The sequence below is a fragment of the Pseudorasbora parva genome, chromosome 6, assembly GCF_024679245.1.
Source record: "Pseudorasbora parva isolate DD20220531a chromosome 6, ASM2467924v1, whole genome shotgun sequence".
Classification (NCBI taxonomy): Eukaryota; Metazoa; Chordata; class Actinopteri; order Cypriniformes; family Gobionidae; genus Pseudorasbora; species Pseudorasbora parva.
In genome coordinates, this window is record NC_090177.1 from 51824052 (window position 1) to 51836218 (window position 12167).

General features: G+C 44.4%; 1 protein-coding gene across 1 annotated transcript in view; it reads left to right on the forward strand.

Moving 5' to 3' along the window:
* The first annotated feature begins 9858 nt into the window (after positions 1-9858).
* LOC137079577 (cytolytic toxin-alpha-like) overlaps positions 9859-12167 on the forward strand; it is a 146869-nt gene continuing 144560 nt past the window's right edge. Inside the window, exon 1 of the mRNA XM_067447521.1 lies at positions 9859-9964. The gene's annotated coding sequence lies outside the window, so the exon portion shown is untranslated. The remainder of the gene's footprint in view (positions 9965-12167) is intronic.

Here is a 12167-nt window from a genome sequence, read left to right on the forward strand (position 1 = left end):
AGTAGAGTTTTCTCTGACAAAGGGCCCAGAGGACAGACGTTTCTCGCAGGCTTTTTCTCGGGCAACCTGGATACCTTGCGGTGTTAACGAAGGGTTGCTTGGGAGGGCGGTAAGTATCCAGCCCCCCTGGGTCCACTTGGACAGCACGCAGGGAAGGTGGCCTGGGGCTAACAGGCCTTAATTGGAGCCCAATCTTCTGCAGGTGATTAGCACCACTCAAGCACCAGTACATTTTTGCATCAACATGCCTGCACACTGACTGGCAAATTTCTTTAAAAAGGGTTGTGTTCAGGGTGGGGGGGACGACTTGTGGAAAAAGGATAAAAAAATGTTTTACCGAAACGCAATCATGGTTTGTGCCGATTCGGTCTAGTAAGATTTAGCGATTGGCTATAAGACACTGGTCTTGGACTGATCATCCAAGACGGGCCGCCAGAGAGGAGGGTGTCTAGTGTGTGAGGCGCCGAAACACCCGATGATACTCTGGAACACTACTGATGACAGTGTCTGGAAATATTTCCCTCATCATACTTTATTGGGGGGACTAGGGAGGTTGTACTTTTGTGGGGTTTTTTTGGCTGAACTAACCGGGGTAGATAAATAGGGGATCCATGGGGGTTGTGTTGGGTTGAGGGGGCAAGATGTAAAAGGAAGTCCAGACGTGCACCCTTCCCTTGAAATCGACCCCTCACAATCCGGATGGATTGGTGAGATACATGGAGATGAGTCTCTATGCTGATCCTCTGAGGGCATGGCTCCGGGGCTGCCGGAGATAGGAGTGGAAACTGGGCCCTGGGTTCGTTCTTTTGACACTAAGGGTCGCAGCCCGGACAGAATAGTGACATGGGGGAGACCGGGGCTGGTGTCTGATCTTAGCCTTATTTTTCATGGGCAGGATAGATCACAAGCCCAGACTTCTTTTACCTGGGTTCCTTTCCGGCCTTGCGTAGAAGTAACGCGGGGTTTGGTGGGAGAGGAACGGGAATGTTGGGTTGGTGGCCTCCGGGAGGGAGGGATCCTTTTCTCGCATCTGGATCTAACCATCGGACACTGGTATCAAAGACAGGGGTCGGCGTCAACCCCCGCACCCAGCATTGCTTGGAGCTTAGCCATCACAACCTAGATGGACCAGGGGTGCAGATTCATTTCCTCAGTCTACCTTCCGGCCTGAGCGATGGCTGGAGTGTGGGGCTGGCTTCCAGCCCCAGTGGGACCCAGCTTAGCATTGGGTTTGGTGGGGAGGGGGCTGCAGTAAGGATTTTGAACCTACTCGTCAGGTGGACTTGCTGATCCTCATACAAACGGGGTAAAGCTTTTTATGCAAAAAAGGAAAAGGTTCATCAGGATGGCATATACCGAGGTTGGTATAGCACTGCTGGTCGCAGTTCCAGGGAGGGGAGATGGAGGCTCTTCACCCACTAATGTTTTTTGGCTAAGGTCAGTGTGGAAAAGGATAGGAGGAGGGGTTTTTATTTTTATTTTGATGGGGCAGGGTAAAGGCGTGTGGGGGTTTAATTCTAGAGTTTGGGGAAGTGTGTGGCCAGGCCCGGTCTAGCACTTCCCCCGGGGGGGAGGGTTTTCTTTGAAGGGGCCCGAAACCCAGTAAGGGTTAGTCCCGAGAAGGGACGACGGTAAGGTCAAACAAGCATTGGCCCGTGCCTTTCCTCAGACTCCCTTTGGACCTGGACCAGTTCTAGGCCGGGGGAGCTGTTGTAATTCTTACAAAAACCTAACCCCTAACCCTAACCCTAACCCAGGGCCGAGAGTCGCTGGATTAAACGCTTGGACACTGTGTACCCCAGGGGACTAAATGAGATATAGAGAGTTATAAATATCTATCCTTCCTCTATTCTTCTACCCTTTCTCTCCTTTTAAAAGCCTCTGATTTTCCTCCTTGAGTCATGTGTGGTTTTTTAGGTTGACACACACCACTCTAACCCTAAACCTACCCGTCTCACACCTCTGGCACATAACCCCGAGGTGCACACACCACACAACACTAAACCTACCCGTCTCACACCTCTGGCGCATAACCCTGAGGTGCACACACCACTCTAACCCTAAACCTACCCGTCTCACACCTCTGGCGTACAACCCTGGGGCATTCACCCCTCACACGCCTAACCCTACCCAGTTACAGCCCGCGGGATCTGAACCCGGGCCATAATAGCCCGCTCCTAAACTAACCCTTTGACCCGCACCCCGGGCTTGGTGTGACCCCTGAGGAGGAACGGATGGCTCTTAATTTATTATTCTATCATATAATTTCCTTCTTTCTTGTTATTATCTATACATACCCCCTCTTTTCCTATAAATACAGTAGTAATAAATAAATAAATAAATAAATAAATTAACTAATTAATTCATAAATGAGTACATGAACACACACCACACACACACACACCAAACAGTGGAGACGGAGCAGGGTACTGTGGGCTTTGGCCCTGGCCTCGTCCAGTATCCCTCTTTAGTGGTCAGCGGTTGGATGGAGCGCGCATAACCATTTCCGGCTTCTTCGGAGGTCGGATCTTGGATCGATTTCCCCTAACCCTTACCTAACACGCACTAAAACCTACCCCTGTTTTTTGGCGCAGACCCCTCCCTGAAATAGCCCGGGTCATCATAGCCCTAGCTGGGATTTTTTACAGTGACCACAAAAATTTCTTGACCATGCGCTGGCTTTCCTCGATGAGTGTTGGCTGTCGTGTATGATTTAGGTGTATGTGTGAGACTCGTGGCGGCCAGTACAACTCTGGACAGTGCGTAACCGTTTCCGAATCCTTCGGGATTCGGATCCTGGATTTTCATTCCCCTAACTCAGCCCGTGCCGAGACGTCTGGACCTCGTGTTGACCACATACTTACCTGAATTGTACACGAAGGTGCCTACTTACCCGTTGTAAGTGCCTGCTGTTCCAGATTATTCGACGGGACCCTGTAAAAAATTAAAAACAACATCAGTTTGTGCTAAAAACAGTTTATGACGCATTATACAATGCTGAACGTGGGGATTGGTCGCTGGGTGAGGGGCCCCGCCCTCCTAGCCTATATAAGCTGGAGGGGACAGGGTCAAATTCCCTTTTGCCATTCGGGCTCGCCTGAAGAAGGCTAGATAAATAGCCGAAACGTCGCGATATGCCCGAAAACTTATATAAATAAGCTTAAAAAAATAAACTGCCGGCATCATTTGAGGGTGTGGTGCGTCCGAGCACATGGTTTATTTTTCTCCGTCCATACAGACGTTGAGACAGACCTATTTTAGGTCATAATATGGCGAATAAAATTATTAATAAATAAGCAGCCGGCATCATTTGAGGGTGTGATGCGTCTGAGCGCAATGTTTATTTATTTTTCTCCGTCCATACAGACGTTGAGATTAATTAGAATATGCCCCTTACCTAACACGCACTAAAACCTACCCCTGTTTTTTGGCACAGACCCCTCCCTGAAATAGCCCGGGTCATCATAGCCCTAGCTGGGATTTTTTACAGTGACCACAAAAATGTCTTGACCATGCGCTGGCTTTCCTCGATGAGTGTTGGCTGTCGTGTATGATTTAGGTGTATGTGTGAGACTCGTGGCGGCCAGCACAACTCTGGACAGTGCGTAACCGTTTCCGAATCCTTCGGGATTCGGATCCTGGATTTTCATTCCCCTAACCCTAAACCCTAACCCTATATATATATATATATATATATATATATATATATATATATATATATATATATATATATATATATATATATATATATATAATGAAGACAGACTTGACTGCCAGCTCACTTCACTGCAGACTAATGGAGGTCCCCTGTTGGATAGGTAGACATCGGTCACACACACACACACACACACACACACACACACACACACACACACACACAGCTCCATTAGAGTCTATAGAGGTCCCCTGTTGGATAGGTAGACATCGTTCAGGTCCCCTCTTGGCATATTTTTAAAAAAATAAAAAAATGCTTATTTGAAGTTATATTATGAATAAGGACCTTAAAAGAAAATTTTGTATGTGATTTTTGTTTCTTCAAAATGACTAGAAACACAGGTCCCCTCTTGGATAGTGTAGAGTGATAGTCCCCTCTTGGTAATATAGACGTGTATGTGTGTGTGTGTGTGTGTGTGTGTGTGTGTGTGTGTTTAATAAACGATCATATAGACAATAAGAACAGTGTGTGTGTGTGTGTGTGTGTGTGTGTGTGTGTGTTTGTTTGTGTTTAATAAGCGATCATATAGACAATAAGAACAGTGTGTGTGTGTGTGTGTGTGTGTTTAATAAACGCTCATATAGACAATAAGAATGGTGTGTGTGTGTGTGTGTGTGTGTGTGTGTGTTTAATAAACGCTCATATAGACAATAAGAACAGTGTGTGTGTGTGTGTGTGTGTGTGTGTGTGTGTGTGTGTGTGTTTAATAAACGCTCATATAGACAATAAGAACAGTGTGTGTGTGTGTGTGTGTGTGTGTGTGTGTGTGTGTAATAAACGCTCATATAGACAATAAGAACAGTGTGTGTGTGTGTGTGTGTGTGTGTTTAATAAACGCTCATATAGACAATAAGAATGGTGTGTGTGTGTTTAATAAACGCTCATATAGACAATAAGAACTGTGTGTGTGTGTGTGTGTGTGTGTGTGTGTGTGTGTGTGTGTTTAATAAACGCTCATATAGACAATAAGAACAGTGTGTGTGTGTGTGTGTGTGTGTGTGTGTTTAATAAACGCTTATATAGACAATAAGAACAGTGTGTGTGTGTGTGTGTGTGTGTTTAATAAACGCTCATATAGACAATAAGAACAGTGTGTGTGTGTGTGTGTGTGTGTTTAATAAACGCTCATATAGACAATAAGAACAGTGTGTGTGTGTGTGTGTGTGTGTGTGTGTGTGTGTGTGTTTAATAAACGCTTATATAGACAATAAGAACAGTGTGCGTGTGTGTGTGTGTGTGTGTGTGTGTTTAATAAACGCTCATATAGACAATAAGAACAGTGTATGTGTGTGTGTGTGTGTGTGTGTGTGTGTTTAATAAACGCTCATATAGACAATAAGAACAGTGTGTGTGTGTGTGTGTGTGTGTGTGTGTTTAATAGACTTAACATGGAAAATGTACTTTGAAACAAAAAACAAACAAAAATGAGCCAATTACTTATTCTCTACTGCCACCTGCTGGTTAAACTAGCCATTTTGTTCTATAATTCATATTTAAACTTTCTAAAGTCAATATTCTAACATTTAAAATCACGTTGTCATTTTATGACTTAATTTCATCTGAGCTCTGTTTTAATTAGTTTACTCCTTAAAGGCCTTAAATGCAAAAGATCTGAACTGTTTAAAGGCCTTAAATGCTAAACCCTGCTAAATGCTGCTTGCAGCTTTAATTTAAAATATATTTACTTATGTGTTTATTTATGTTTGAATAATATAATTATATTTATATATAAATATATTAAATAAAAAGCTTTTAAAAATATGTTTTGCACTAGAATTGACTGTCATCACCAAAACCTCTTTGTACACGCCTTTGAATCTCTTCTTGACTGCCACTGCAAGAGACACAAATCTCAGCTATATTTGAAGTGGATTCTTTCACCAAGCATTGACTGACCATAAAAGGCTGCCATGATTGCCTCATCAAGAGCACTTCTCGGCACCACTGTCAGTGTTTGCTCTTCCCTCATACAAAAGACAACATTTGAACAGGTACAGAGGGCATGCATGCATACACCATCGTCTGGGAATATATTATATATATATGTGTGTGTGTGTGTGTGTGTGTGTGTGTGTGTGTGTGTGTATAGATATATTACACACACACACACACACACACACACACACACACACACACACACACACACACACACACAAAAGACAACATTTGAACAGGGTACAGAGGGCATGCATGCATACACCATCGTCTGGGAATATATATATATCAAAAATCCATGGAAGCTTGTTGACAGTTTGGATTTTGCTAATTTTGTTTCTGCTAAGCCGAGTAAGAATGTAATGTTATTAAACCTACAAAATATAGAACTTTCAAAAACTCTCAGCAGTGACATTATTTTATTGAGTGATAGGCAGAGGGTTTAATCAGTGACATTATTAGTAGATTTTTTAGTAACCTTCCTTCCTTAATCATTTTTACACGTAGAAAAGGCTGCTAGGAGACTTATTTGCAGGCTGATGTGGCTTCATCAACATTGCACTTAAGTACTGTTTCATCTCACATTTATTACTACATTATGAAAGTCTGAACTATTTGGTATTGCCCTTGCACCTGAATGGCTGTGTATGTTATGTGTTTGCCGACTGTATGCTGATTTGTGGCTTACTATTTGTTGAGGGTTAAACTTTACACACAAGGCTCATTGAAACATTGAAGTCTCTGGTTCCTCAATTTCTTTAAGCCACATCACAACACTGTTCTGAAAGCAGATGTTAAAGAGTGTCATGAAGCTCAGTGCAAATAGTCCATGACTGTGTGTACTGGGTTCTTCAACTCTGGTCCTCGAGGTCCACTGTCCTAAATCAACCCTTGTGACCTTAGCACTGCAAACATCTGTTGTGACAGAGAATAAGATCATTATTCAGCAGAAAATGGTAAACCATTAACAGACAAACAACATTGGTCACAGAGGACTTACATGATGAACCATACACGGGAATATGCGGATTATCATAAATACAACACATTTACAGGACATAAAATATATCTGTGGCAAAAGCTAAAGTACAAGCAGGTGAAATGTTTCAAAATCTCTCTTGGCACAACAAAGTACCAGTTTCACTAAAATTATATATTTAAGCTTATATAGCCTACTTTTAAATGTTCGCTGCTGTAAAAGTATGTTCCCTGTTGATCTGTAATTACAGCTTTGTCCCCGTTATGATAAAATCACAGGACCAGTTACCAGTTGCCTTGTCAAAAAGCTCTTTATTGTCATATCTATCAGGCATAGGAGAGAAACTTGTTGTCTTCGTGCCAGCTGTATGTTTCTCTGTTTCTCTGAGGCAGTGCATTAACAGTGAGCATTATATACCTCTGAAAAAAGGATCTGCAATTCCTGACAAGGTAGCAAAACTTGCATCCTATGGTTAAAATAGCATGTATGCTTCATGCTTACACGTGTTTCACAATCCACTTTCCATATAAAGAATATCTCCACCAGTCGATGATATGTCACTTTATGCCACGTGTTACATGTATGCACATTCCTGTATGAGCAAAATTGTCTCTTTCCCCCTGTGTCTGCCATATGATACCAGCGTATGTTCATGCAGCATATACATAACTCTCTCATGCACTTAAACTTCACAAACACATTATATATCCAATTATGAATAAAATAATATTAGAATAACACATTTCCAGTCCACATGCCCTATCAGTGGGTCACGTTCGACGTACGTCGGAACTGACCGACGAATTGGGGATTATTTTCAGAGACCAATCTGCTTCGAGTGTAAAAAACGAGCCAATAAAGTTGGCATACGGTTCACGCACTGCCCCGCGGTACGGGTATAAATACAGAAGTGAAATACCGCATCCTCACTTTCATCTTTGGAGCCGAGTGGTTGCTGTTCGGAGCTGCTGTTTTCTGTGAAGAGAGTGAGAAGGGTTTGCTATGTTCTCCAGTGCTGGTGTGAAGGCACACTTCAGCGGGTTTTCCCGAGATTATTGTTGGTTCGCTGAGCGTTTCCCTGGTTACTGTTGGACTCGCTGGGCGTCTCCCGCATATTGAGTGCTCACACAGGCTTGCACTACTGGACTGTGTCGGGCCGCTGCCAACTCCCTGAGTGCTTCAGCACAACTAGAAGAGCTAATTTTTCCTTCTAAAAGAGCTACACTGTTTGACCCTGCGTTTTTTTCGAGATGTCATTCAAACCGTGTGTTTCTGGATGCCATCATTTTCTGTCCCCAGTTGACGGTCACGATCGCTGTCTCATGTGTTTGGGTGTTCAGCACGCTGAGTTGGCGTTCATGGATGACTCATGTTCACACTGTGGGAACATGACCATTGCAGTATTACGGTCTAGGCTCAAATACCTCAAACGAGGCGGAGTCCCGTTGCACATCCCCTGATCTAGTGGTCCTCCCGCTGCAAAGCAGAGGGCTGCTACTTTGCCTGATGCCTTTGGTGGAGACCTGAGGGTTACCCTGAGGGCTTCCCCGACGGGTCACCAGGCTCCTCATGCCCCTCCCCCCTCCACTGCACCGGTGGAGCTTCCGCGAGAAGAGCCTGGTCCTTCCCATGGGGGGCCGGCCGTGACTTTCGGGGCTCCGGCTGAGGACATGATTTCGATCGCTGCATCGGGGGATGAGCTAATGGACTCTTGAGATGAGGACCCGGCTGCGTTGCCCCCTTCGGGTGTGGTAGCTTTGCCCGAGTCTGATCCAGAGCTCACGGCTATGCTTTCCTGGGCCGCCACAAGTGTCAGGCTTGAGTGGAACCCTCCACCCGAACCTTTGCGGTTGGACGGCCTGCACTGGTTCTCAGCACCCCGCCTCGGTGCCTTTCTTCCCAGAAGTGCATCAGGAGTTCACAAAATCATGGATGACACCCTACAGACCCTCCAGGTCTGCTGCAGATTGGCAGGCTAACCCACGTCTCCCCTCCCAGGCGTGTAAGTTCTCGTCCGGTCTAATGGGCAAGGCTTACACAGCCTGTGGGGAAGCTGCATCATCTTTGCATGCCATGGCGCACCTGCAGGTCTACCAGGCCAAAGCGCTAAAGGAACTGTACAAGGGTAGTTTCGACCAGGGCGTTATGGAGGAACTGCGCACGGCGACGGACCTCGCCCTCAGGGCGACAAAAGTCACCACACGCTCCCTGGGTCAGGCGATGTCCACCTTGGTGGTCCAGAAACGCCACCTGTGGCTGAACCTGGCAGACATGCGTGAGTCCAACAATGTTCCTCACACTGTTGGACTCACGCATGTCTGCCAGGTTCAGCCACAGGTGGCGTTTCTGGTCCACCTTGGGACCTTCTGTATATATAAATATATATTTTTGGACTACTGCAACAGACTCTTCAGTGGGATTTCTGCCATAAATATCCAGATGCTTCAATACATCCAGAACAACGCTCCCAGAGTCCTTATGAGAGTCCGTAAATATGGTCACATAACTCCCATCCTACACTCATTGCACTGGCTTCCCGTTTCATCCCGGATCGACTATAAAATCATCCTGCTAACACATAAATGCATCACCGGACACGCACCACCATGTCTACAGGAACTCATCAGTCTCAAATCCTCTGCACCCTCAGAACTTCAGGCCACCTGCTTCTTCAGGTCCTCACCACCAGGCTTCGTACCGTGTGTGTGTGTGTGTGTGTGTGTGTGTGTGTGTGTGTGTGTGTGTGTGTGTGTGTGTGTGTGTGTGTGTGTGTGTGTGTGTGTGTGTGAGATTGGAGATCGAGCTTTCTGCTGAACCGCCTCCTCTGAGCTGAGAGCAGTGCAGAGCCTGGACCAGTTTAAAGCTGAACTGAAGACTTTTCTGTTCAGAAAGGCTTTTGTGTTGATTGTTTTTATTTTTCTATATGTTTACTTTTTATTCATTTTTTGTTATTTTTTCCTTTTCCATTGTTGCACTTTGAGATTCTTCGGAATGAAAAGTGCATTATAAATAAAATCTGTTATTATTTATTTTTATTATAAATGTTTCATTCACAGCAACTGCCTTTTTTATAAAGCTTATTCAATGTTTTAATTAATATCTTTAATAAATTCTACTCCATACCTCACACAAAATTATTGTACTATAGTGGCAGAAAGCATTTCAAGGTCAAAGGGCATTGACTCCGGCCACAGGCCACCTCCTCCCTCCAATCTTTATCAACATTTCCTGACATTGGATGTTTTCATGAGGCATTCCCTCATAGCAGGACTATAAATATCCCTACGGATTTTAGATCAGCTTCAGACTCACCATATCAAGAACAGAGACTACAGGTAAGATGTGATTTTATGCAGTGTCAGTGTTATTGTGTTGGAGTAAAGGCTGAGCAAAGCTTCACAGCAAATCAATCTACATGTTTACTGAAAGGAAAACTTACGTTTTTCAGAGGATAGATGTAAGAAGTTGTGAAACCATGAAGTTGAAACTGGAGAGACTAGAAAGTGAAAGGTCATATTAAACTATTATGTTATATCTTAACTATTATATTTCTGTGTGTGACCCGTGCAGGCAGAATGAGATGTAATGCTAATTATGAGCTACTAGCAAAACAAGTGCAAAAATGTCAATTCTGGTAAATTTTTGTAGTTTTCCACAAAAATGTATCAATTAACCCTTGTTTAGCGATTCCAATGCTCTAAATAGTAATAAAGTATCTTTATTTTTTGTTTCCTCTGAGATATACCTTTCAAAATGTTTCCTTTGTTTTAATAATCCATGAGAAATTGCGTTCCCATTTAGTTGGTCAGTCTTGACTCTACATCAAAGACCGATGAATAGGAATCTCACCCGACAGCCGATCTACTTTGAGTGTAACGAGCCAATGCATATAGCCATGCAATGATGGCAGCAGCTGCTCTGCCTCGCAGCGCGGGTATAAATGAGAAGCAGCTGGTTGAATCAAATTACCTTTTTGCGTCGAAGCCAACTAGTGAACCTTTTCCTGCTCTCTACGTGATGTGTTATTAACAAATTTCAGGAGGAGCACGTGCAGATAATTAAACCTAATTAAACACAATTGAAGCAAACCATAATACATTACAGTCTCTAATGGTGGGGGATACTCTGGGTTCGGGCCAAAATTCAGAGCCCAGAGCCCTCCCCCGGACAGGACGCCAAATACTCATAATCTTTACTCTATTTAATTTGATGTAAGTGTGAACTTGTGAAAAGCATAAAGAAAAAACGAGTGCTCTGCGGATCGAATCTCTCCTGGTTGGTTTGGGGTAACGGCACAGCAACGGGGTCGTGTTTTTCTTCTTTCTTTCTCTCTCTGTTTGCTTATCTCTGTGTGTGAGAAAAAAATACAATGGTTGTTCTCACAGATGGTATGATATGGTTGTGGAGAGCGCTAAAAGGCTGTTTTTACAGCTGATAAGGAGTGCTTTTAAAGAGAGTGAGAGTGCGCACATGGCAGGCTGCACTACATTCCTGTCTGTGTTGCCGCGGCCATTCTCCGGCATGCTTCAGCCCCAAGGAGAGCAGTTCCTCTAGAAGAGATTCACAGGTAAAGCTTGCATCAGCCAGTAGAGCTGTGCCTCCCTCCAGATGTGTACTGTCGGGAAATTTTTAACTCTTTAGCGGTGAGATTGTAATGAAAACCAAACCCAATTGTCTTCTAAGTATTTTATTCTTGCAAGAAGGCCATTCACATACAGACAAAGTTTCTACAGAGAAGGACAGCCTCACCCAGTGTAAGCTTACTTATATACCTCTTACCCCTCACCCTAATGTGTTCCTGTTAGCAAAATAGGAAATGAAAGATATGTACCATATAAGGAGGCAAAACCCATCTCTCATTCTCTATGCCCCATGCAGAGGAGCCACTTCTAATAAACCGAAGGATATAGCCATGTAACACCTAACAACACACTTGCAAACACAATTTCAGTTTGTCTTGTCTGACACATGAGATAATGTACAGTAATTTTCCACTAAGATCAGTTGTCTGTTGTTATGCAAACACATACATAATATAAAGTAAATACAATCTGCATAAACAAAATTAATTTGCACCACAGTACCAATCATATCTTTTGGTGCTCCCCCTGACTACTGGATGAGCATCGCTGCATCAGAGCTGTGCCGATACAGTTCTGGAGCATCAGACTCGTGTGGACCCCTCAGGGCTGGATGATTGGTTTCTCTGAATGGCCCATGCTGGCTTCCATTGCCCCACCCTGGTCCCTTTCTTCCCAGAGGTGCATGAGGAGCTCACTGGGTTGTGGACAACAGAAACTGGCCCAGTGGCTCTTCCTCCCTCACCACCCTTCACAGCTAACAGTTGCATGCAGGTTCCTCCCGTGGAGCAGGCCATTGCTTAGCATCTGTTCCCTAACTCCACTATAGTTCTCAGGGGGGAACTCGTGTCTCCCTTCACGGGCCTGTAGGTACTCGTGGGATCTAATCCTAACCCTACCATGCCTGTGTACCCTACCTCACGCCACCACGTTTATCAGGCCCAGGCACTTTGGGAGC